This window comes from Bidens hawaiensis, unplaced genomic scaffold (genome assembly GCF_021521415.1).
Source record: "Bidens hawaiensis isolate Kalapana, Puna unplaced genomic scaffold, B.hawaiensis_p1.1 tig00007743_1, whole genome shotgun sequence".
Lineage (NCBI taxonomy): Eukaryota > Viridiplantae > Streptophyta > Magnoliopsida > Asterales > Asteraceae > Bidens > Bidens hawaiensis.
Window position 1 is genome coordinate 648206 of NW_027491538.1, and position 26842 is coordinate 675047.

Genomic DNA, 26842 nt, shown 5'->3' on the forward strand with positions numbered 1-26842 from the left:
ATAAAGTGATCTTAGGAAAAGATAATGAATATGAATCCTTTAAGAAATCTTATTTGAATTCATATTTTCAAGAACTCTCTTTGAATAACTCGTCCCAAAATGAATCACTTTGGTTACGTTTGATTATTGAAGCGGTAGAGTTTAACTCTTTTAATGACTGTATAACACTTCTTGATTTAATCGATAGTATAGATGATCTTTAAAATATAAAGATCAACTATCCACAAAGTTTTTGCAAATGTTAGATTGGTTTTTTAATTTTTATTTAAAACTCTCAAAACCGATTCCTCCATTGATGGACTGCAACAAAAAAATTGATTTACTTGATCTATTCATCGCGGTCAAGAAAGAAGGAGGGGCAAAACACGTAAGTGAATATAATCTTTGGACACTTATAGCCAAAGAATTGGGATTAGAATACTCTGATGATATGTGGGTAAAGGATGTCTACTTAAATTATCTTGATGCGATGGAATGGAATTACAACATTACATGTGCTGCAAGAGAAAGAAGAAATAATATATCTCATGACGGAAAACAAGTTGGAAAACAAGGCGGAACTTCTAATGAATCTCAACCTTTGTCAACAACACCCGATGAACAATCAGATTATGCATTATATCTCAATGGTGACTGGAATGCAGCAAACGTATACTCAAGAGACGAAGATTCAATTTTTCTGGAGCTACAAAAGATGTTGAAGAAGCAATCCAAAGTCTGCCCACTTACAAGACCTCTCCTTAATTTATGATGTTTAGGGGAGTATGTTATTAGTGTAAACATCATTTGTATATCTTATCATACTTAGCATATGTAAATAAACATTAGTACTTAGGTTATTGCTATTATTATCATTGTAACATAAGTAGTTGTCTGTTAATATTGTTATAAACAGATGACGGTTATATTGACAGTTATTACAGTTGATTATAACTGTCATAACCGTTTTGTTTGTTGACAGTTAACCGCTAAAATCCTTGTGTATATAAGGGTGAGGGCCGACACCCTTTGTTCGGCACCAAGATATTTACATTAATCAATAAATATCCATTTCGTTTCCTTTCATTATCAAATACTTTTGTGCTTCTGATTTCCAACAGAAGCCTTAGTAAATCTAATGTCGATTGATAGTTCTCTTAGCGTATGTGGAGGACCCTCGATTGATATAACCTTTTCACAGTTATTCATACTAAGTGTCTCGAGCCTAGGAAGGCTTCTCACACAATCTGGCATTGAAACAATTGGATTACCATCTAAATACAACTTCTTCAACATCATTAGGCTACTAAAGTCCCTGGGAAAGGATTCGTTAGACAAATTATTATTCGCAAGTGACAAAATTCTCAATGAGCTCGGTAAAGAAAACGCAATGAGCTTCAAATCTTTTGGTGTAGTTCCAATTTCATATTCACGGAAACTACAACCATCTAACAATAGTGTTTCAACCTTTTTTAAGTTGCCTATGGATTTTGGAACCTTTTTAAGCTTGTAGCAGTAACCCAGATCAATGTGGACAAGTTCAACACATTGCTCAACTGATTCACACACCTCAGTCAAGCTTGTGAAGTTTCTAACTATTAACCTCTCAAGTGCAGGGAGTTCCAAAAAACCACCAACACTATGAAGAGGTTCACAGAAGCTCAAATCAAGAATCTTCAATGATCCAAGCTCTTTTGACATGTCAAAAGATTCAAGGTTGCTATAGGACATGTCAAGAGCAACGAGATTCTCCATTGGCAAGTCTAAAGGTATAGACTTTAAAGGAGACCCATGCATACACAACCATCTTAATTCTTCTGGAAAATCCTCATGCGGTCCATTCATTTGCACATAATTGAGTTGTAGTAGCATTAGATTATCCATCTTACTTAATGACTCTGTTTTTACCTCAAATGATCCGTGTGACTTATTTTTGTCAAGCATTCTCATGTCAAGGGAAGGCCTAGAATATCTTCTGTTCCCTACCAACAAAGGGAATGCAAACAAAAGTATATACATGCATATAGACAATACAAATACTTAAGAGGAAACATAAATACTACCCCCCGTCCCATTATAAGTGTCATAGTTTGAAAAACAAAAAGTTTAAGGTGAATTGAATGATTACCTTTTCTTCTTATTAAATGACAATAATGCCCTTAGAAAGTGGGTCTGTCAATATTGTTTGTTAATATTAGTTGTGTGTGTTTAAGGGTAAATTTAGAAATTGGCTAATAAATTTTAAAAGTTGGCATTTGTAATAGGACAAACAAAAAAGAGAATATGGTCACTTTTAATGGGACGGAGTGACTATAATATATACATGGGCTCTTACCTTTTCTTGTTTCAACACTTTGAACGACTCCTCCTGACACCACAATCGACTGCGCTTCCATGGCTTCGTAAGAGATTCCTGACGCACTAAATCTCTCCCCATATCTTGAATCAATGGTAGGGTAAGCCTATACGTGCCATCGTTATTATGTGTGTATGATTGTTGATGTGACTTGCTTATTATGTAAATGATATGAAGCGTGTTGTAGACAAGTAGAGGTAGAGCGTGTTAGAAGTGGCAAGAGTCTAGTAAGAGTGTTAGTGGCATAACGATAGTACGTGGTAGGGTAAGCCTATACGTGCCTTCGTTATTAAAGTGGCAAAGTGGCATAACGTTATACGTTATTAAAGTGGCAAAGTGGCATAACGTTATACGTTATTAAAGTGGCAAGGTGGCAAAGTGGTAGGTGTAAATAAGAGGCTAAGTGGTAATGTAAGCAGGTTAGATAGTGGACTACGTGTCTGCGGATACGTATATGATGCATGTAGTGGTTGTATGATGAGTTGCTTGATTAACTAGAACTCACTCAGCGTAGCTGACTTTTAGTATGCACGCAGGTGATCAGACCAAAGAACTAGCATGAGGATGACACATGGCATGGATTGAACGGCTGGCATCTTAAGATGGAAGAAAAGATGTTTTAAATATAATGATTTGTTTTATAGTATCAAAGAAGAGATTGAATGTTTTGTATCGAATGCTTCAAGTAAACGTTTCCGCGGAAGTTTTAATTAACTCTGATTGCAAGAACTGTGTTTATGAGTAAATCCGACGCTAAAGTAAGGCTACCGGGTTCGGGGCCTTACAAGTTGGTATCAGAGCATAAGTTCGAGAGATTTAAGCATCCTACATGCTTAGACTCGAACAGGGAATGAGATTTAAAATGAGAAAGAAAGAAGATGCCAGTTCAAGATAGCCATGTGTCACTCAAGCAAGCTCAGTAAAGGTAAAGTGTATGGTAAATGGTGTATGTTAATGTTGGCTTATTTGCTAAATGAAGAATGAGTGCAGGTTAGGGATAGGATTAATTGATCTTAACTGATTAACTGTTTAAGAGTATAAACAAGCACAAGTGAAATCATGAAGGGAAGTATTTAGAACCTGAGGAGTAACGCAAATAGTTAATTACACTTGATCAACGTCATTAACTACTTACCTTACGAATCATGTACTAAATAATTCCTAGAGTGATAACATTTGTGTTTCCTTAGAGATAAGATAGATGACTGTTACAAAAGAGGCGGACACGAGAAGAATCTGAGGCAGAGCGATATACGAAAACAACATGACTCCAACTGCAAAAAGTAATGAAGAAGTCACGCTTGGAGCTTGTAGTCAGATATGCTAAGAGAGTTGCCAAATTGTCACAAAAGCATCAAAGGAAGCCCTTGGAAAGACGAGACGAGACTTGAGACATCGAGAGCCTCATGGACAAGCTACCTTAAATAGCTAAAACACATGACCACCATTCGATGGCTGCAAAGTCGGGAGTAAGAAGGATAACTCAGAAAGCAAAGGTGATTCAATAAAGTGTGCGATTATAAAGAAAAAGGTATTCTTTTTGCAAGAAATAAGCTAGGTTTCGGGGACGAAACCTCTTTAAGGAGGGAAGACTTGTAACATCCCGAAATTTCTAAAGTAATATTTAATATATTATTTTGTCGGGTGAAATAAACGAGTTAGTGGAACGATAATAATAATAGCAAAATATGAAGACTTAGTAGGATAATTAGATGGGATTAGATATGGACCAAAAGGAAATATGGGCCTTCGGTCCATGGGCTTAAGGGAGTATAAATACCCCCTTAAACCCCAATCCTTTCCATTCCATCCATTTATCCATCCTAATCTCTACACACTCCAAAACACACACAACCCGAACCAAGATCCGAAGGCAAGGACCCGAGCTCGTTGGTGCTAGATCGTCGTGACGAACCAAAGCAACAAGACCAGCTCGTGTTCGTAGTTCGACTCATTTACGGTACGTTTATATCGAGAACATGTTCGTTTAGGTTTGGATTAGTATAGAAATGATAGATCGGTGTTTGTATGGTAAAAACGAATCCTACAAAGCTAAACTTACTGAAAATGGTTAAGATTTGATGGGTTAATCGATTGATAAAAGAACCCGTAACCTATATGCCTAAATCGCACCCCTTAAACATCGATGTTAGGCCGATTTGATGGTTGGGGTTTGTAGGCGCTGGTCAGACGATTCCGTGGATGCCTAAATCGAGTTATTTGGTTAAGAAACGAAGATGATTAAGGACGAACAGTAGCTGCAGCCGACAACTTCGCCTGCAAGCTAAGTTCGCCTGATGAACTTCGCCTGCAAAGCTAAGTTCGCCTGATGACAACTTCGCCTAAAAGCTAAGTTCGCATGATGACAACTTCGCCTAAAAGCTAAGTTCGCCTGATGACAACTTCGCCTAAAGCTAAGTTCGCCTGATGACAACTTCGCCTAAAGCTAAGTTCGCCTAAGGTTTAACTTCGCCTAGAGTCAAGTTCGATTAGAAAATAAATTAAAACGATAAGTAAAAGTAATCTAATACTAGGCCACCAGATTAAATCAGGCGAGTATTGATACGTGTAACTTATACAGTCAGCCGAGCTCAGTTAAAGAAGGGATTTACAACTATCGGAGGAAGAAGCAGAGTTCAGGTGAGTTTCTAGCCCCATTTCCTTGTTATGTTTTCGGGGCTGTGTGCATACTCGATGTGAAGTGTGAATACACTTACCTTAAGTGGTAAGTGTATGCTATAGATGTTATACGAGGTATATATTTTATAATGCTTGTCGGTACGTGAACGATCTTCGGATATTGCACGTATCGCCAAGGATAGTAAATTCCAAGTGGTTGATAGTGTGTATGAATGTTATGATGTGACTTGTTTATTACGTAAATACTGAACTGATATGAAGTGTGATATAGACAGGTAGAGGTAGAGTGTGTTAGAAGTGGCAAGAGTCTAGTAAGGGTGTTAGTGGCATAACGTGAGCGCGTGATAGGGAAAGCCTGTACGTGCCATCGTTATTATGTGTGTATGATTGTTGATGTGACTTGCTTATTATGTAAATGATATGAAGCGTGTTGTAGACAAGTAGAGGTAGAGCGTGTTAGAAGTGGCAAGAGTCTAGTAAGAGTGTTAGTGGCATAACGATAGTACGTGGTAGGGTAAGCCTATACGTGCCTTCGTTATTAAAGTGGCAAAGTGGCATAACGTTATACGTTATTAAAGTGGCAAAGTGGCATAACGTTATACGTTATTAAAGTGGCAAGGTGGCAAAGTGGTAGGCGTAAATAAGAGGCTAAGTGGTAATGTAAGCAGGTTAGATAGTGGACTACGTGTCTGCGGATACGTATATGATGCATGTAGTGGTTGTATGATGAGTTGCTTGATTAACTAGAACTCACTCAGCGTAGCTGACTTTTAGTATGCACGCAGGTGATCAGACCAAAGAACTAGCATGAGGATGGCACATGGCATGGATTGAACGGCTGGCATCTTAAGATGGAAGAAAAGATGTTTTAAATATAATGATTTGTTTTATAGTATCAAAGAAGAGATTGAATGTTTTGTATCGAATGCTTCAAGTAAACGTTTTCGCGGAAGTTTTAATTAACTCTGATTGCAAGAACTGTGTTTATGAGTAAATCTGACGCTAAAGTAAGGCTACCGGGTTCGGGGCCTTACATTGCCTCGGTAAAAAGATATTCCGATAGATGGAAGACTAGCCAACCAATAAAGCCGATACCGAGGATTTTTTAGTCATCTATTCTAGTGTAGCGATTGAGAATCTCAAGAACACAAACAAAAATGTAAAAGTGAGCGTACCCCAAGGGTCTCCTCCCTCCCTCCTTTTTAGCCAACATCATCTACCTCATTTTTCACCTTAAATGTGTCAAAGCCAGAAATACGAAGAATAAAAGGAATGGAGATCAGAAAAATAAACGGATGACTTATAGTATAGGTCGGATGTTTCCGTTAGCATTAAACAGAAGACCTAACCCACCCACTCCCACCTCAAATTTTAGGAAAGCTATGGCCACATGCGATTTCTTTCAAGGAGAGGGGCAACCTGATTCGAAATTGTTGTTTACTTTGATTAGTCGAGGTGGTTTTCACTAGCTCGTAGGTGGTCTAAGTTCCTACGACCGAGTCTTCCTTGCCCCTATGAACATATTTTCTTAAAGTTAGGGGTGGCAAAACAAACCCAAATGGGTTGTTTTGGGTAAATATGAATAATTCTTAAAATTGAATTAGAGTTATGATGGATCAAAAGAATTTTTCAAAGAGGTTAAGATGGGTTGGGGAACTACTATTGACTTTTGGTTATGTGTTATAATGGATTTGTTTATGGGTTAGAAAGGACTAAAAGAAGCTCCATCCAATTTTATTTTAAACAAAACCCACGAAACCGAATAGAAACTGAGAAATCGAAAACTAAAATCATTGAAACCGAACAGATACGGAAACCCATCGAAATGAAAAAAAGCTAAACCGATGTGTTTTTTTTAATGAACGGTGATGACGGGGAAACATTTTAGTTTTTTTACATTTTGTGTTTTTGATTTATTTTGAGTTATTTTTTTTATTATTTTTTTTTGAATTTTTTAGGGTTTTTGAAACCCTTTGTATTTTAACCTTCACATACCCGTTTTAACTCTTTATTTAAAAAATCCATCATAACCCATACCCATTCTAACAAATTACCCAAATTCAACCCAACCTATTCAGATAACCACCTCTACTTAAAGTATTAAAGAGGGCATCTCAAATCAGTGAAGGTGGGTTCGGCTCTGATAACGCAATTCTAGGAGGAGTCAGTATGATTCACTCACCTAGAAGACTGTCTACCCGAGCACTAAGAGTTAATTCAATTGCCAATAGAAGACCTTCCGTGACAACAAGACCCAAATGAAACTTCAATCAATTAAAAAATTATCCAACCCTTAATTACTTATCTTTGAAACAATGCACTTTAAAAGAAAAAATAAGTACTTGTTTAAGATAAAAATAATATAGCTTGTTTCAGTTAGGAAGAAAAAAATTTGACAAAAATTAAAGAAACACAAAGCTTGATTTGGCACTTCATCAGTTGAACCTCCATCCCACCAATAGGAGCCTTTTGAATTCTTCCATTTGTTTCACAAAGCTCAGTGTTCTTTGTTTTGTGAGTGAGGAGCTTTAAATCATCAAACACTAACAGAGTAACAGTTTACCAGTTTACCACTTCACCAAAATCCCAACCTTCATCATACTGAAAAAAAAGGCAAAAGAAAATATTAAAGACAAATTTATATAGTAAGGTAATATAAGGTTGCCTTCATTCTTACATGAAGGCATTCAACCATCAATTTTGTCCTTTCTCTCTTTTTATGTGTTATCATTTTTAGGGCATATAAGAATTTATCTTAAAATGTATAATGTATCAATTACTGAAATGTTTACGGGCTGGATAACTACTACTAGAAAACAAGTCATTTTCTCACAAAAATTTCCTACAAATTTCCTACGACAGGTAGTTCCAATAGATTTCCAACAAAAAAAATAAGCTCCAACTTTGCTACAATATTATTTAATAAACATTATGTTAAAGTCAAAATAGTTTTTGTAGGAAGTTTACAACCACATATTTTTGTAGCAATTTTGTAAGAAAAGTTGTTGGAAAATGGTTGAAAATAATTTCAAGCATGTGTTTTTTCAACAACTTTTTTATTGGAAAACTGTTAGAAACTGGATTTTCCAACAAATTTCCTACAACTTGATTGTAGAAAAACAAGTGGTGAACATATACGAGAAATAAAGTATGGCCTCTTACAGTGGTACTTTTGAATGGCATGGCAAATGGGTTGGGTCGATTCGATGTTATGGACCAGAACGGGTTGGTTTAATTTCGTTTTTTAATCTATGTACATTTCAGCCTTTTGATTCTAAGTTCTAACTCTCAGGTCTGCATATCAAGCCCTGGTGCTAAACTATCACATATAAAATTTAAAAAAGAATTATAGTGTAAAGAGAAATATATATACATAAATAATAAATTCCATATTAACTTAAGTGGAGGTACCATCAAAATCGTGTCCAATCTGCATATGCACCAAGGCATCATAAGCCTCTAGATCAAACCTATTTCAGTTATTAATATCAGAGACTTAAGTTTATCTGCAGAGATCATGATAACATATATAGTAAAAGAATGTTAACTAACAATAGCAAAGCCAAAAAGAGATTACACTTGAAGGCGATGATACATGTTTTCAACTTCAAAATTGTGCATTGGTAGATAAAATTTTTTGGGATTATAGCTGCTTTTGGGGATATCCATCTTGCAGCCTTGTTTATTAGTCAAGTTAAGGTTACTAATAGCTGACTATGAAAGAATCAAAAGGACCTCAAAGTTCATGCCAATAATACTTTGGTAAACTGAAAAAAAAAAAAAAAAAAACAGAATCATAACATAACATGTACAACCAATTGTGAGGGGATCCAGTCTTTTAGGAAAACCACTTTCTGTCTGTTCTCTCATTTTAATCATAAATAAATAAGAGGGAGGTGAGGTGGTTACAGGGAGAAGAAGTGGGAGAATAGAGCGGAACTGAGTCCAACTGCTGCTTCTAGAAGCAAAATTTCTAACTTTAAACGGCTGACATTTACTCTCACCCTTAACTAACGGCTGAGATTGATTCTTCCAATAGTTACACTAACAGGGAACAATAGAATATATAATTTAATAACTACCAAGTACTGTCAACCACCAGCTCCAACACGTCTCCGGTGCACCTTCATGCCACCTCCCATCTCCGCCGTCGTTGCCAATATCTGGCCACGTCCACCTTCAACTTCGGCCTTTTTAAATAGCAACCTCTTCTCACTGAAACAAACAATCCTCATTGTATCATAAATCCCATAATAATAATAGTCATACCCCATGCATCACTCCACACCTTCCATTTCTCAACAAATCTCATTCAAAAATCTTTACAACAACAACAAATCATCACAACAACATATATTAATTTCACGTAAAGATTTATGTATTTCGTTTCCGTTCACAATTACTATAATAACCTAAACTTTTGTATTAGATAACAAACGAATAACCATAATTTTAATATAAATATTATTTTAAACTGTAAATGGTATAATTAATAATAATAATAATAACATCAACGGATGAGTGTTTTGAATAAAATATGAAATTTAAGAATTTGAGTTTGAGAAAGTTTACAACTTGTAACATTCCAGCGAAAACTTGAGCAACAAACAACTAACTTATTTAGGAATTTGATCACGCTTATAACTCGTTTAATATATATAAACAATAACATTCCAAATATATTCATTCATCAAAAACCCAATAAATCGTATCCTTTTCTCTGCCGTAAACCCACCACCGCTACCACCTGCCATTCGAACACCACCAGCGTCGTCACGCTGCTTCGCTGCGGCCACCACTTCCTGTTGTCACCGGTGTAAAACATCGCAAACGCATCAATTGTTTGAAGGAAAAGCCACCGCCACAGGAAACCGATTGAGTACCACCGCCACCGCCCTGCAACTCGCCGGAGAAACCGCTGGCACCACAGACATCGCTACACGGGTCCTCGTTGACGCTGCCAGTGGTCATGTACCACCGCTCGCCTCTGTTTTTCTGTGTTTCCGCATAAGGCCGCTTCACCCAGTAATACTCTACCACTACCGCGACACGTTAACGAAACCTTTGAGGTTATTGTGACGTTTAATCAAGTTTAAGTCTTCTTACAGTTTTTGCCATTTCGCTTATAAGGTACGGTTTCTGTTTTGTTACTCTTAGTATTAATTATATTCCGTTACTTCGTAGTGCGGCTTTTGTTCTCGTTTACTAATAGTATTGAATCTATTCCGTTACTTTGTAGTACGGATTTTCGTTACGTGTCGGTTATATTTTGAGTTCAGTTATTTTATATAATATATTTTAGTTATATGTTTTTAGTTTTAGTACTCTGTTACCCGAGCATTTCTGACCTGTCGTTGGGGCGTCAACGACATGGCACTTATCGTGACAGTGCGTAATCAAAGTTCACGGCGTCTCTAACTAGTACTTGTGAAGTATTAGGGCCACTTGGAGGCGTATAGATCGATCTTAGCTCTGACTCCTGACTCCTGACTCCTGACATGGCACTTATCGTGACAGTGCGTAATCAAAGTTCACGGCGTATCTGAAAGTACTCATGTAGTACCTTGGCCACTTAGAGGCGTATAGATCGATCTTAGCTCCGACTCCTGACTCCTGACTTCTGTTTGAGATGGAACAATGTGTGCACGCCACCCACACCGTCTCCTTGGTGCATGGACTAGCTAGCTGTGTATCCCTCTGTTTAGGCTCTGGGTACTTCCGTATTACACGACCTATTTATTTTAACATCATCGTCGTGTATTTTAGTAATTATATTTTGTTTCGCTATATTTCTGGTCCGTTTTGATATGTGTATATGCATTTGATTAAATTTGAGTATATTCAGATTTCGTCCCGATCGTGTATCGGATTATGTTTCGCATTTATTTATGGTTCAGTTAAATGTTACACGTTATATGTTACACGTCACACATTATATGTTACAAGTTATATGTTTCTGGCTCTGGGTGTTTTTGTTATAGTTCTGATATATTTCCGCATGCGTTTGACCATGTTCTGGCCAAGTGTCGGATCATACATCCGAATTTTGTTAAGTATATGTTTCGGTAAAAAGGGTTGGTTTCGAGTTTGAATTGAAGTTCGTATATTTATTCTCTTACGTCTGTCCTTACCTATACTATTGTTCTTTCCGTTACTAGGCAATTTTTGGCTCAGCCGTGTTTTCTTGTTTTGTTTTTCTTATTTTGTTTTCAGGTAATCCGGGATTCGGGGAATTTAGTGATGAGAGATAAAAATGAAGTTCAAGCTTCTAAAAGTTAATTCATTTTATTTAATAATATGACGTAGGTTGCATTAATTTTTGTTGTATTTTGGATTGTGGCGTTGATTTGATATCTGTAATAGTAACACGTTAGCCTGTTCCGGGTTGGGGTGTTACAGTTATGGTATCAGAGCAAAGGCTCTTTCCTGTAGAAAACTTAAATCTAAAAGTAAAACCTGTGAGGAAATGGGTAGACGTTGGGTTAGGGTTTCATGTTTCCTGTCATTATTCATCATTTTGTGATTTTCCCAATGTCAGTAAGAAACCCGTCGTTGTTAGCAATAGGCGTCTTTTTAACCTTATAAATTAGTCAAGTACAATGAGTTAAGTTATTCTGTCTTCTCCACCGCTTGCGCTCTATGACTTAAGAAGTGACTTCCGAAGACATTGTTTGAAGCCACCAAAGAGATCATGACTTTGACTAACCCTCTTTACACTCGATTTAGACCTTGCTACCTCGTACGCCTCGAGACATATTCCGCAGGACCTATAATCTAAATAAATATGAGACTTGGTGTTAGTAAACACCTTTAAGTAACCGACATCTTTCATAATTTGTTTGTCATCGCAACGTTATTTCTTTGTAATCATAGCTAGGACTTTGAGATGCATTATGGGTGGACAATTAGGACACTACTGTAAAGTAAATTGACGATTACACTTGATCAACGTAATGGTGAATTTACAGTTACATATGTGTGCTATTGAATCCCTATGATGTAGATTAATGTTTTTCTGAATCCGCAAAGACACTGTAAAGTAAATTAACGATTGCACGTCGCAAATGTAACCGTGAATTTATACGTACGCATGAGTGCTACTACAATCTTATTTTGCATATTAATATTTCTTTGAATACGCCAATCTGACCTTGTCATAAGTTTGCCATTATATAGTTATAGGTTTATACGACTTTATTAATATAAAACCACTTTGAATGCAAAACTCATGTTTGCGACCCCGTTCCAATATTGTAATATACTAAAATTCGAAACAATAAAATAATAAATGTCGATTGTTAGAAAATTGATAAACCGATGAACCGTTAATAAACGAAAAATCATGATTTACATATAAATTATATTTAATATAAAATAATAAATAATAAATTGATATGATAATCTAATTGAATAGATATTAAGTAGATTGTTGGTGTATATATATATTTTTTTGAAGGGGTTTTCAAAATATAAATATATGTATTTAAATAAATTAAAACAGGAAAGGATAATAAAACAAATGGATTTATTAGAGTGACAAATATTTTAAATTCTTGATCGATATTCGAATTCTCAATTGTTATCATCAAATAAATTTAAATTTTAAGTTAACTTTTAGTGTACGATTGGGAAAACCCTAAATCACTCTGCTCATTCATGCCACCCACTTTCCCCATTCAAAGACCCATACCATAACCTCCACCACCACTGCATATTCCCGCCACCATCTTCTTCCGCTGCAGCCGCTTGCCACGCCACTACGGTCGCTGCATACTGTCACTATTGCTCACCGTTTGACGTCGCGTTCCGCTTTTTAGCCGCCATCACGCATCCGTATTCTCTCACCGCTCTCGCTCGATCTTTGATACGTTCGGTTTGGCTATATATTTATATATATTGAGCCAGCGCTGTTGGTCGTTGGAAGGAAGGCCGCGCGATTCGCTGGTGCCGAAACTAGTCACCGCAGCCCTTGCAACCCGCCAGAGAAGTCGCCGACACCGCTGGTAGTCACGCACCACCGCTCGCCTCCGCTCTCTGTGTTTCCGCATTAAGCCGCTATGTACCGCCACCGTGAATCCCCCACTTTGAAGTATTGTAGGTTCTCGTGACGTTCGGTTTTAGTACTTTAAGATTTTGTCACTGTTTTTTTTTAATTTGTTTGTTAACACAAGGGTCTTTTCTTCTAAGCTTAGTTAAGTCTTTAACATGCATACGAAAGGACAGTTAGGACACGGTCGTAAGATAAATTGACGATTATGGTCGCGAACGTAATCGTGAATATACAGGTACGTATGTTTGCTACTAAAATCCCTGTGTGCATAGTAATATCTCTCAAATACTCCGACACGACCTCGTCATAAGTTTCCATTTATTTCTTTTTACAAATGTTATGTGCCTCTTATATTTTCATATATTTATTTGTATATGATTTAAGAAATGTATGTTAACATACACTTTAGTCATTAGTTTCCTGCTATATATATTAGTATCCGCTTCAATAATTTTTGTGTAATCAGTTAATAGTTTACCTATTAGTTATCAGCTTTGGATACATGTGGTCAAATAAATTTTCTTACTAATTTCTACTTAAATCTCAAGTTTTCACTTAATAATACAAGACTTCTACAAGTTATCTGTCTCTAGATATTCGTTATTCCATATCAGTTGTTAGTTATTTGTTCTTCTATTGAAGCCTAAAGTAATGTTTCATACATTGAAATAAAAATAAAATAAAATAAAAATTGTTACTTGTATTTATCAAATTTCGAGGACGAAATTTATTTTAAGAGGGGAGAATTGTAACATACGAAAAATTCGAATCAAAATAATAATAATAATAATAATAATAATAAGCATGATTGTTATGGTCACTTTGAACTGAGAACGTTAATGATGAATAATCAACACTTTAGATATGAATGTTATAACTTATCATATAATAATTATATAATATATAACCTGAATAATAATAATAATAATAATAATAATAATAATAATATAATAGTTATCACTTTTTATTTCCACTTATAAGTCACATGTTTCAGTTATCTGTCTTTCGTTTTGGTTATTAGTTACACAATTTAGTCATAGGCTTTAGCTCATCAAAATTTATTTATTTTAGTTATTAGTTATCCACTATGTTATATGTAATTCTGTGTTCAAATGAAATTTTTGATTTCCGTTTATAAGAACTAGTATTATCCGATACAAGTTTTAGGTTAACCATAGTTTCGTTCAATATCATCATGGCAACGAGTCAGCTATTTCAGTTTGGATGGTTTTGATTTCATATGAATTCTGTTTTATTTGTCCTAATATTTGTTTCCAAGACTTTGCAATTGTCATGTCTGAATTTATGAAAGTTTTAAGTTTGTTTCGTTTCCGTGATATCCGAAAGTATGTGTCACCGTCTTACAATTTCGAGGACGAAATTTTTTTTTAGGGGAGTATAATTATAATAACCTAAACTTTTGTATTAGATAACAAACGAATAACCATAATTTTAATATAAATATTATTTTAAACTGTAAATAGTATAATTAATAATAATAATAATAACATCAACGGATGAGTGTTTTGAATAAAATATGAAATTTAAGAATTTGAGTTTGAGAAAGTTTACAACTTGTAACATTCCAGCGAAAACTTGAGCAACAAACAACTAACTTATTTAGGAATTTGATCACGCTTATAACTCGTTTAATATATATAAACAATAACATTCCAAATATATTCATTCATCAAAAACCCAATAAATCGTATCCTTTTCTCTGCCGTAAACCCACCACCGCTACCACCTGCCATTCGAACACCACCAGCGTCGTCACGCTGCTTCGCTGCGGCCACCACTTCCTGTTGTCACCGGTGTAAAACATCGCAAACGCATCAATTGTTTGAAGGAAAAGCCACCGCCACAGGAAACCGATTGAGTACCACCGCCACCGCCCTGCAACTCGCCGGAGAAACCGCTGGCACCACAGACATCGCTACACGGGTCCTCGTTGACGCTGCCAGTGGTCATGTACCACCGCTCGCCTCTGTTTTTCTGTGTTTCCGCATAAGGCCGCTTCACCCAGTAATACTCTACCACTACCGCGACACGTTAACGAAACCTTTGAGGTTATTGTGACGTTTAATCAAGTTTAAGTCTTCTTACAGTTTTTGCCATTTCGCTTATAAGGTACGGTTTCTGTTTTGTTACTCTTAGTATTAATTATATTCCGTTACTTCGTAGTGCGGTTTTTGTTCTCGTTTACTAATAGTATTGAATCTATTCCGTTACTTTGTAGTACGGATTTTCGTTACGTGTCGGTTATATTTTGAGTTCAGTTATTTTATATAATATATTTTAGTTATATGTTTTTAGTTTTAGTACTCTGTTACCCGAGCATTTCTGACTTGTCGTTGGGGCGTCAACGACATGGCACTTATCGTGACAGTGCGTAATCAAAGTTCACGGCGTCTCTAACTAGTACTTGTGAAGTATTAGGGCCACTTGGAGGCGTATAGATCGATCTTAGCTCTGACTCCTGACTCCTGACTCCTGACATGGCACTTATCGTGACAGTGCGTAATCAAAGTTCACGGCGTCTCTGAAAGTACTCATGTAGTACCTTGGCCACTTAGAGGCGTATAGATCGATCTTAGCTCCGACTCCTGACTCCTGACTTCTGTTTGAGATGGAACAATGTGTGCACGCCACCCACACCGTCTCCTTGGTGCATGGACTAGCTAGCTGTGTATCCCTCTGTTTAGGCTCTGGGTACTTCCGTATTACACGACCTATTTATTTTAACATCATCGTCGTGTATTTTAGTAATTATATTTTGTTTCGCTATATTTCTGGTCCGTTTTGATATGTGTATATGCATTTGATTAAATTTGAGTATATTCAGATTTCGTCCCGATCGTGTATCGGATTATGTTTCGCATTTATTTATGGTTCAGTTAAATGTTACACGTTATATGTTACACGTCACACATTATATGTTACAAGTTATATGTTTCTGGCTCTGGGTGTTTTTGTTATAGTTCTGATATATTTCCGCATGCGTTTGACCATGTTCTGGCCAAGTGTCGGATCATACATCCGAATTTTGTTAAGTATATGTTTCGGTAAAAAGGGTTGGTTTCGAGTTTGAATTGAAGTTCGTATATTTATTCTCTTACGTCTGTCCTTACCTATACTATTGTTCTTTCCGTTACTGGGCAATTTTTGGCTCAGCCGTGTTTTCTTGTTTTGTTTTTCTTATTTTGTTTTCAGGTAATCCGGGATTCGGGGAATTTAGTGATGAGAGATAAAAATGAAGTTCAAGCTTCTAAAAGTTAATTCATTTTGTTTAATAATATGACGTAGGTTGCATTAATTTTTGTTGTATTTTGGATTGTGGCGTTGATTTGATATCTGTAATAGTAACACGTTAGCCTGTTCCGGGTTGGGGTGTTACAATTACAGCCTTGTTTCGCATTAATCCGGTCTCTAATTACAAAAACTTAATTTAGAAACAATGGCATTCAGGTTTTGACTACATGATGACATATAGATGTAAAGAACCGAATAAACACACATGATCATTCATGATTGTCTGTTTAGGTTTATCTGGGCATATATAAAAACTTAAACAGAAGAAACATGTTCATTTGTATAAAAATTATAGATTTTCGTATGTTCATTTGCTAAGCTATTAGATTAACATAAACAAACGACCACAAAGAGTAACATACAAATTTAGACAAACATAATATTCATAATCTTAAACTCATTATTAGAAATCTTAATTTTAAATAAATTTCATATATGAATAATAAATTCAATAACATAGAATGGTTTATATATTTATTTCAGTACATATCATAATTCAGTTTTAGCAAACTTAACCTAGTGCAGATGAACAAACTTAATTGAACTTTTACGAATAGCTAATAAAAAATTTATGAACGCAAATACACAAATGAGAATTGAGACATATCTTTGTGTTCATTCGTTTAGTTAATCAAATAAAATTTTAATCATGTGACAAGAGAAGGGTTTTGGTGCTAAGTATACCTGTCTAGTTATTTCGGACTTGTTTAGTGAGAATGCTTTAAATTCTTGGTCCTCTGATGAAAAGAAAATAAGACAGAAAGTTATATACATTAATTATATTATTCACATAATCTTGCTTGGGGATGAAGTAGTTGTAGCATTTTACAACCGACTGCATGCAGGTGTACGTTTTATTAATGGAAACGACATCTACCTTGAAAACATCCATAGTACTAATCTAAGAAGTACATTCCTGTCATTACTTGAAAATGGGAGAGATCTCCACCAATGATGTGATTCCATGACTTGTAATAACCCAACGCGTCTTCTTCTTCTTCTTCTTCTTCTTCTTCTTCTTCTTCCTCCTCCTCGGCCTTTCCATCTTCATCATACACAACACTGAACCCGCACTCCCTTGCAGGTTGCGCATTATCACTGTAAAACAGACTCTTTACAGTAATAGTAACCTTGTCACCACCTTCCATCTCATTCGGCCCAAACATCCAATGGCTTAACAAAGTGTATGTTCATTTGCTAAGCTATTAGATTAACATAAACAAACGACCACAAAGAGTAACATACAAATTTAGACAAACATAATATTCATAATCTTAAACTCATTATTAGAAATCTTAATTTTAAATAAATTTCATATATGAATAATAAATTCAATAACATAGAATGGTTTATATATTTATTTCAGTACATATCATAATTCAGTTTTAGCAAACTTAACCTAGTGCAGATGAACAAACTTAATTGAACTTTTACGAATAGCTAATAAAAAATTTATGAACGCAAATACACAAATGAGAATTGAGACATATCTTTGTGTTCATTCGTTTAGTTAATCAAATAAAATTTTAATCATGTGACAAGAGAAGGGTTTTGGTGCTAAGTATACCTGTCTAGTTATTTCGGACTTGTTTAGTGAGAATGCTTTAAATTCTTGGTCCTCTGATGAAAAGAAAATAAGACAGAAAGTTATATACATTAATTATATTATTCACATAATCTTGCTTGGGGATGAAGTAGTTGTAGCATTTTACAACCGACTGCATGCAGGTGTACGTTTTATTAATGGAAACGACATCTACCTTGAAAACATCCATAGTACTAATCTAAGAAGTACATTCCTGTCATTACTTGAAAATGGGAGAGATCTCCACCAATGATGTGATTCCATGACTTGTAATAACCCAACGCGTCTTCTTCTTCTTCTTCTTCTTCTTCTTCTTCTTCTTCTTCTTCCTCCTCCTCGGCCTTTCCATCTTCATCATACACAACACTGAACCCGCACTCCCTTGCAGGTTGCGCATTATCACTGTAAAACAGACTCTTTACAGTAATAGTAACCTTGTCACCACCTTCCATCTCATTCGGCCCAAACATCCAATGGCTTAACAAAGTGTATGTTCATTTGCTAAGCTATTAGATTAACATAAACAAACGACCACAAAGAGTAACATACAAATTTAGACAAACATAATATTCATAATCTTAAACTCATTATTAGAAATCTTAATTTTAAATAAATTTCATATATGAATAATAAATTCAATAACATAGAATGGTTTATATATTTATTTCAGTACATATCATAATTCAGTTTTAGCAAACTTAACCTAGTGCAGATGAACAAACTTAATTGAACTTTTACGAATAGCTAATAAAAAATTTATGAACGCAAATACACAAATGAGAATTGAGACATATCTTTGTGTTCATTCGTTTAGTTAATCAAATAAAATTTTAATCATGTGACAAGAGAAGGGTTTTGGTGCTAAGTATACCTGTCTAGTTATTTCGGACTTGTTTAGTGAGAATGCTTTAAATTCTTGGTCCTCTGATGAAAAGAAAATAAGACAGAAAGTTATATACATTAATTATATTATTCACATAATCTTGCTTGGGGATGAAGTAGTTGTAGCATTTTACAACCGACTGCATGCAGGTGTACGTTTTATTAATGGAAACGACATCTACCTTGAAAACATCCATAGTACTAATCTAAGAAGTACATTCCTGTCATTACTTGAAAATGGGAGAGATCTCCACCAATGATGTGATTCCATGACTTGTAATAACCCAACGCGTCTTCTTCTTCTTCTTCTTCTTCTTCTTCCTCCTCCTCGGCCTTTCCATCTTCATCATACACAACACTGAACCCGCACTCCCTTGCAGGTTGCGCATTATCACTGTAAAACAGACTCTTTACAGTAATAGTAACCTTGTCACCACCTTCCATCTCATTCGGCCCAAACATCCAATGGCTTAACAAAGTGTAACACTTTCCATCTAACTTCAACTTACCGGCATAATGACAATAAGTCCATTCGTGGCCTTTTGTAAAATTTCTAATATTTATCCATGGCATCTTAACATACGAACGAAATCGAGGTGTCTCCACAGTACAGCAGAAATTTAATCCTCGTAGCTTGTTAGGAGATGATGGGACGGTAAATGATATTGATGGGCGCCCCTTGCTTCTACGCCTCATCCAGTCTGGCATTCCTTCCCCCTCAAAAATTGTGCTGAATATTCCAAATTCATAATACATCTGCCATATGAATGCAAAATTAATCACCTTAAATTCCTAACACACACACAAACAGAGAAGTTATTAGAGGAAACCTGAGCTTGATATTCATATGACCGTCCTCTGGTGCGAATTCTCAGGCGCCTTTCTTTAATAAAGTCGATATTTTTCCAGCCCAAACTATGTAATACCTTTTCCTCAACATCTGGCATAGCTTGGATTTTCACCATGCCATCAATTTCATATGAGCAAGGTGCTAATGGTCCACAAGCTCCGTTAAATCTGAGTGGGATCATTTCTGGATCAAATTTAATTTTCCTTAATGTTTTACCAGCATTCATGATTGATAGTTTTCTTAGCGTACGTGGAGGATGTTCGATTGATATAACTCTTTCACAGCTGTTCATAGAAAGTATCTCAAGCCTAGGAAGGCTTCTCACGCAATTGGGCATTGAAACAATTGGGTTATTATCTAAAAGTAATTCCTGTAACATGGATAGGCTAATGAATTCCTTGGGAAAGGATTCATTAGACAAATTATTATTTGCAAGTGATAAAATTCTCAATGAGCTTGGTAAAGAAAACGCAATGAGCTTCAAATCTCTTGGTATAGTACCGAGTTCAGATTCACGGGAACTACAGCCATCTAACAGTAGTATTTTAACCTTCTTTAACTTGCCTATGGATATTGGAACCTTTTTAAGCTTGTAGCAGTAACTCAGTCAATGTGGACAAGTTCAACACATTGCTCAATTGATTCACACACCTCAATCAAGCTTATGCACTTTCTAACTATTAACCTCTCAAGTGCAGGGAGTTCTGAAAAACCACCAACACTATGAAGATGTAAACAGAAGCTCAAATCAAGAATCTTCAATGATCCAAGCTCTTTTGACATCTCAAAAGATTCAAGGTTGCTATGGGACATGTCAAGAACAGCCAGATTCTCCATGGGTAAGTCTAAAGGTATAGACTTTAAAGGAGACAAGTGCATACACAACCATCTTAATTCTTCTGGAAAATCCTCATAAGATCCATTCATTTGCACATAATTGAGTTGCAGTAGCATTAGATTATCCATTTTATTTAATGACTCTGTTTTTACCTCAAATGATCCGTGTAACTTCTTTTTGTCAAGCATTCTCATGTCTAGGGAAAGGCCTAGAATATCTTCTGTTCCCTACCAACAAAGGGAATGCAAACAAAAGTATATACATGCATACAGACAATACAAATACTTAGAGGAAACGTAAATACTATAATATATACATGGGCTCTTACCTTTTCTTGTTTCAACACTTTGAATGACTCCTCGTGACACCACAATCGACTACGCTTCCATAGTTTCTTAGGAGATTCTTGAGGCACTAAATCTCTTCCCATCTCTTGAATCAATGAATGCATCATCAAGTGCTCATTATCTTCGCCGATACTAAGAAGGCATTTGTCAATGAGATTCGTGATTCCATATCTTGACTTTAATATTATTTCTGTAAAATCTCTATTTTTCCCAACAAAGAAACAAGCAATATGCTTAAACAATTCCATTTCATTGGATGGCAAAGAGTCAAAGCTCATCTGAAAAACCCTTTTACATACTAGAATGAGGTTCTTTCTTTAACCCTTTTAAGCACTCTTCCCAATATGTTGCATCTCGTTTGTGCAATAACTTGCCCAAAACCCCAAGAGCCAATGGATGCCCTTGACAATACTTCACAAGCTTTTCTGAAACCTCTTTATAACCTTCTTTGGGATTATGGCTCTCGAAAGCATGTATGCATAAAAGCTTTAGTGATTCAACAAAATTTAGGCCATAAAGTAAAACTTTGAAGTAATTGGGATGAAGTTATGACTTGAACAACGCACACCGTTCTGTTAAAGATGCATCCTTAGCTGTAATAATGATTTTGCTTCCCGGATGTAAACCTTTGTTTCCAAGTAAAGCATCCAACTGATCAAGACTACCAACATCATCAAGCACTATAAACACCTTCTCACGTAAGTGCCTTCTCAATCTTAGAGGTATAAACAAAGACGTTAACTTCTACCTGAGTTTTCTTTGAAATGTCTCCGTGAAGTTGCTTTTGTAAATCAAGCAATCCTTCAAATCGTTCATTGCACCTTGTATTGATACCTTAAATAAAGCTGCTTTTGTGGAACTTTCTAGAGTGTAGCTGGAAGACATATTTAGCCAATGATGTCTTCCCAATCCCACTCATGCCTACGACCGTGAGAATGTCAACAGTATGACAAGATCCATCCGTCAACCATGAACTAATCATGTTAATGTCATAATTCATCCCAATCAGAAGTGGCAGGGTATTAGTTAAAGGTACACCGAACCTACGGTGGATATTGGTAACAACTTCTTTAATAATCTCTGTCTCTTTCCTGGGAATATGAATTAAATGAGAAAATATGAAACATCATTGTGAGACGTTGTGACAATACTTAACAATCTGATCTAAACCAAATATACAACACATATCATTTTGACAATGCTAACTGATGCTACATCTATCAAATTTGATTGTGTAATACAATTTTAAAAAGATTGGGGGATTTACATGATTTACCTGTCCTTTGAATCTATTCCTTTTAAATCAGCGATCTCCGTGAGTGCCGTCTTCCACAACTCCATCTTTTGAGCCAATTCACTTCTCTAGTCTACATTTGTTTCATCCTCCATCTTCTGTTTATGCTTGGCTAATGCTTCCCCGAAGCTTTTTTGTTGCTTCCTGACATCAGTGGGCTCGACATCATAGAAGATCGGGATAACGATTTGGTTAAAGTTCTTCTTCTGGTCAAGGATTAACACCAACTCATCTAAGCACCATCGGAAGAAGCATAATTCTTGGACAAGACGATTATAGAAGCTCTAGATGATTTAATCGCTCTCTCTAATTCTGGTTTCAATGACTCTCCAGTTTCAATTTCTTCATCATCCAAAAACGTGGTGATATCGGCATCCATAAGGGCGTTGTAGAGGTGATCGGTGAAACCATTACGAGTGTCGGCGCCTCTAAAACTTAAGAAAACTTCATATCTGTGATTAGGACCGTGATTTGGTGAAGAAGATGAGGATCCAAGTTCAGTGAGAATAACCATTGGAAGCTATGAGTGATATGAGTAAATAGATGAAGAAGAAGAAGATGAGGATCCTGTACTCATTCTGATATAATATAGAATTGGTTGTGGAATTTGGTTAGAAATTTCAGGTTCAACAAAATGAAATTTAATGTATGCCGAATATTATATTTTTTCTTTTCAAAGTACACCAAATTTGACTCATGAACGGCAAATGTGTTTTTAACGTTCTCTTTTATTAATTGTCTGTTTACTCATTTGTTTAAAAAACTACTTACCTGACCCCGCATCATTGTCTTCACTTTATGGTCATTATCTCCCAAAACCACGTGCATTCCTATCTATTCTCTAGTCACCAATTTATGGTTCGCATCTAAAGCTAGAGCTCGACTCGTTATAACTGGGTGGTAGATTTTGTAAACTCATAGATGTGTTAAAAATAATAATGTAATAAGAATGTCAAGAGAGAATGATTAAGAATGGTGTGATAAGCCCGAATATGTTAAATGATGTATATGTAAGATGATTTTTATTAGGTAAAAGTATCTAAAGCAAAACTATCGATCTAATAATGGGTTTTCCTCGGAACTGAAGATAACTTGGAGGCGCTTAAGAGCTCCGTGCGACTGGGATGGACAAGCTGAAGGTGGCCTTTTGCCATTGGGTCACCCCATACGGAGTACCTAGGTAATTTTGTTTGTTGATGGTTCAAAAAAATAAAATAAAAAATAATGTAATAAAAACATTCTAAAAGAACAACCTCTTTTCACTAAAACAAACAATCCCTATTGAATCATAAATCCAATAATAATAATATTCATACCCCATGCATCACTCCACACCTTCCATTTCTCAGCAAATCTCATTCAAAATTCTTTACAACAACAAATCATCAACAGATATTAATTTCACGTAAAGATTTACGTATTGTCGCTTCCGTTCACAATTACAGCCTTGTTTCGCCTTAATCCGGCCTCTAATTACAAAAAAAAAAAAACTCAATTTAGAAACAATGGCAATGCGAGTACACCAGATCGGATCCATACCCACATCATCATTGTTCAATAGAGATGTAAACGAGCCGAGCACGAGCTCGGCTTGTTTTGACTTACGAGCTCAGGCTCGGCTTATGAGTTGTCGTTTATTGTTTACTAATTAATTTCTACATGTTTTTTTATTTTTAGTATAAATATTATGAAAAAACTTAAACGAGCCTAAGCTCGGTTCGAGTTGTTGTAGTACCTTAAACGAGCCAAGCTAGGCTCGATCTCGGCTATACAGTGTGAATTTAATATATAGAAATCCAAAAGAGGTTAAACTTCAAAATACACAACGCTAGAGCTCGGGCTAGATAACTAAAGCTTTGCTTAAGGCTCGAGCTTAAAAAGGCTTGGCTCGCTGAGCTTATTAGCGATCCGAGCTTGAGTAGCTTGCAAGCAGTTCAACTCGTTTGCATCCCTAGTTCAAACGGCCGTTAGGACCAAAAAGTTTGACTTTTTCGATCAATAGATGGAGTGTTGATGGTGTAAAATTATCATAACCTTTCTATTATTGTTCTAACAAAAGGTTCACCATTTTTGACATTTTACAGGATACCACTTCCAAAATGGGTGGTGGAAGAAATAAACAAAGATCCGGATTTAGCATACACAGATCAATGGGGAAGAAGGAATTATGAATACCTCTCCCTTGGATGTGATTGCATTCCATGCCTCAAAGGCAGGACTCCGATCCAGTGTTACGCGGACTACATGCGTGCTTTCAGGAACAGATACTCTCATTTACTTGGGGACACCAGTTTTGTAATCACCATGAACCCTTATTACTTGTGATTTTTTGGTTAAACTGGTTAAGCTTGATTGAAGCTAGAAATGGAAATCAGTTAGAACATGATTCATGATTGTTTTGGGTATTGAAATGCATAGCTTGCAGGAAATACAAGTTGGAATGGGTCCTGCAGGAGAACTTAGGTATCCGTCTTACCCGGAGAAAGATGGAATATGGAAATTCCCGGGGATCGGAGCCTTCCAGTGTTACGATCAGGTTCGTTTCGTTCAAAAGTTTAACTAGGGATGTTCATCGAGGGTGTGATGAAATCGGAAAAACCATCCTTAACTGAAAAACTGAACCCAAAAAGATATGTATATGTAAAAACTGAATTTTCGGTCAGGTTTTGTATGTAATGAGAACCGAAGAATTTAATCGAAACTGAAACTAATGCAAACCATAAACTAAGAAAACCGAAACCCAAAGAACTGAAAGAGAACGATTTTCAAAAGTTAAAAAACTGAATTTTATGAAAATTTGGTTCGGTTTTAAGTCAAATTTAGGGCCGAACTGCTAACTACGGTTTTGAAAAACACAAACTGAATTGGCCAAGTTGGTTTGGTCAGTCGAACCAGTACCGGTTGGTTTTCATAGTTTTACGGTTTGATGAGTTTAAAGCTTTTAAAAAAAATATAACAAGGATTATACATTAATATATACTCAACTTTATAATCCAAAAATTAAGAAAATAAATACATAATGCATGTTAAATGCCATTTCAGTTTAGCTGGCTAGTTTCAAGTTGACAAGTTCTGAACTATAAACTGTCAAAATCGAACCATGAACTGAACTGACATTCTTTGGTTTGGAAGATTCAGCCGGTTTGGAGTTTGGATTGTATATCAACACCCTTGTTTTGGTTTGATGATTCAAATCTAACAGTCAAATTGTGTTGCAGTACATGCTTAGCAGCTGGAAAGCAGCCGCCGAGAACTACGTTAAGCCAGAATGGGGAACCACAGGGCCAACAGACGCCGGCGAATACAACAATTCACCAGAAGAAACCAATTTCTTCAAGAAAGAACGCTGCGGTTGGAACGGGAATACGGCAAGTTCTTCCTCTCCTGGTACTCTCAAATGCTAATAGATCACAACAAAAGAATACTAACATCTGCCAACTCCATTTTCGACAACAGAGGCGTCAAGATCTCCGTCAAGGTCGCAGGAATCCACTGGCACTACGGAACCCGTTCCCATGCGTCAGCCGGCTACTACAACACCTGTTTCCGAGACGGGTACTGTTAAACTTTGAGCAAGTGAATCAAGAACATGAGCATTTTCTACGACTCTTTTATTAAGAAAACGACAAACGAGGAAAACTTAATAATGGCTAACCCATTTAGCCAATGGTATGTATAAACCCATGGTTTCCTAATCCTGTACTAACTCAAATACAGAATTTGAATCCAAACAAAACAAATATGATTAAATAAATTAATACTAACTTATCTTATAATAATAAAGTAATAATTATATCAAAATATTCTCCGAGATAATAGAAGCATTCAATCTAATTTGGTGTTGGACACGCTTAACAGGTACCTCCTAATAGCCAAAACCTTAAGCCGATTCGGCGTGGTTCTTAATTTCACATGCATTGAGATGCATAACCATGAGCAGCCTCGGGACGTGCATTGCGCGCCAGAGAATCTTGTGCGGCAAGTGGCGTTGGCGACACGGGAAGCACATGGTTTGATGGCGGGAGAGAATGCGTTGCCGAGATCTGATGGTTATGCGCATGAGCAGATATTCCGTGCTGTGGAGAACGCGGAGATGTGCGCGTTTACGTATTTGAGATTGAACCAGGAGTTGTTTGAGGTGGAAAACTGGAGGAAGTTTGTGGCGTTTGTTAAGAAGATGAAAGAAGGAAAAAGATGTGAAGGATGAACATGTTGTGCAGGTGATGCAGCCAATGGTGCAAGAAGCTGCTGTGGCTCTTTTGCTGTAAATACTAGCTGAAAATGTTGACTTAGATTAGGGGTGTAAAGTTGTAAATAAAAAATATGTTTCTTTTTTGTAAGTTTATATTATATTTGATAAGTTAGAAATGGATATAAAGTTAGACGTCTCACCTTTAAAAAATGGATCATGTTTTGATAAACAGAAGAACATAAACAAAGAAGAAGACATTGTTATAAAATCAGTGGAAATCAAAGGATTGGAAGACAGGGAGGGACTGGTTCCGCCTTTTATATGCGCATCAGGAACACCCAAGTAGCAGTAGTGTTGGTTGGGCATTTCCCAGCCCCAATTTGGTATTCTAGATACTTGCATTTGTGACCAGTGGTTAATTCTTACATGGTGTTCTCTCATCTTTCCATCTGCTAATTAAGAAACTTGTGACAATGAAGTAACAGGACTCATGCCCGCCACAAACCTGGCTGTTGGA

General features: G+C 36.2%; 2 pseudogenes across 2 annotated transcripts; one reads left to right on the forward strand and one right to left on the reverse strand.

Moving 5' to 3' along the window:
* Positions 1–19005: 19005 nt before the first annotated feature.
* Positions 19006–22872, reverse strand: LOC143635971 (disease resistance protein RPV1-like; annotated as a pseudogene). The gene is made up of 4 exons (XR_013154164.1): positions 22116–22872; positions 20821–21930; positions 19635–20719; positions 19006–19560 (listed from the first exon to the last, which is right to left on the reverse strand). The product of XR_013154164.1 is annotated as a disease resistance protein RPV1-like (transcript).
* Positions 22873–24174: 1302 nt separating this feature from the next.
* LOC143635945 (beta-amylase 1, chloroplastic-like) lies at positions 24175–26448 on the forward strand (annotated as a pseudogene). Its single transcript, XR_013154156.1, has 4 exons — positions 24175–24428; positions 24559–24669; positions 25352–25688; positions 25992–26448. The product of XR_013154156.1 is annotated as a beta-amylase 1, chloroplastic-like (transcript).
* The last annotated feature ends 394 nt before the right edge of the window (positions 26449–26842 follow it).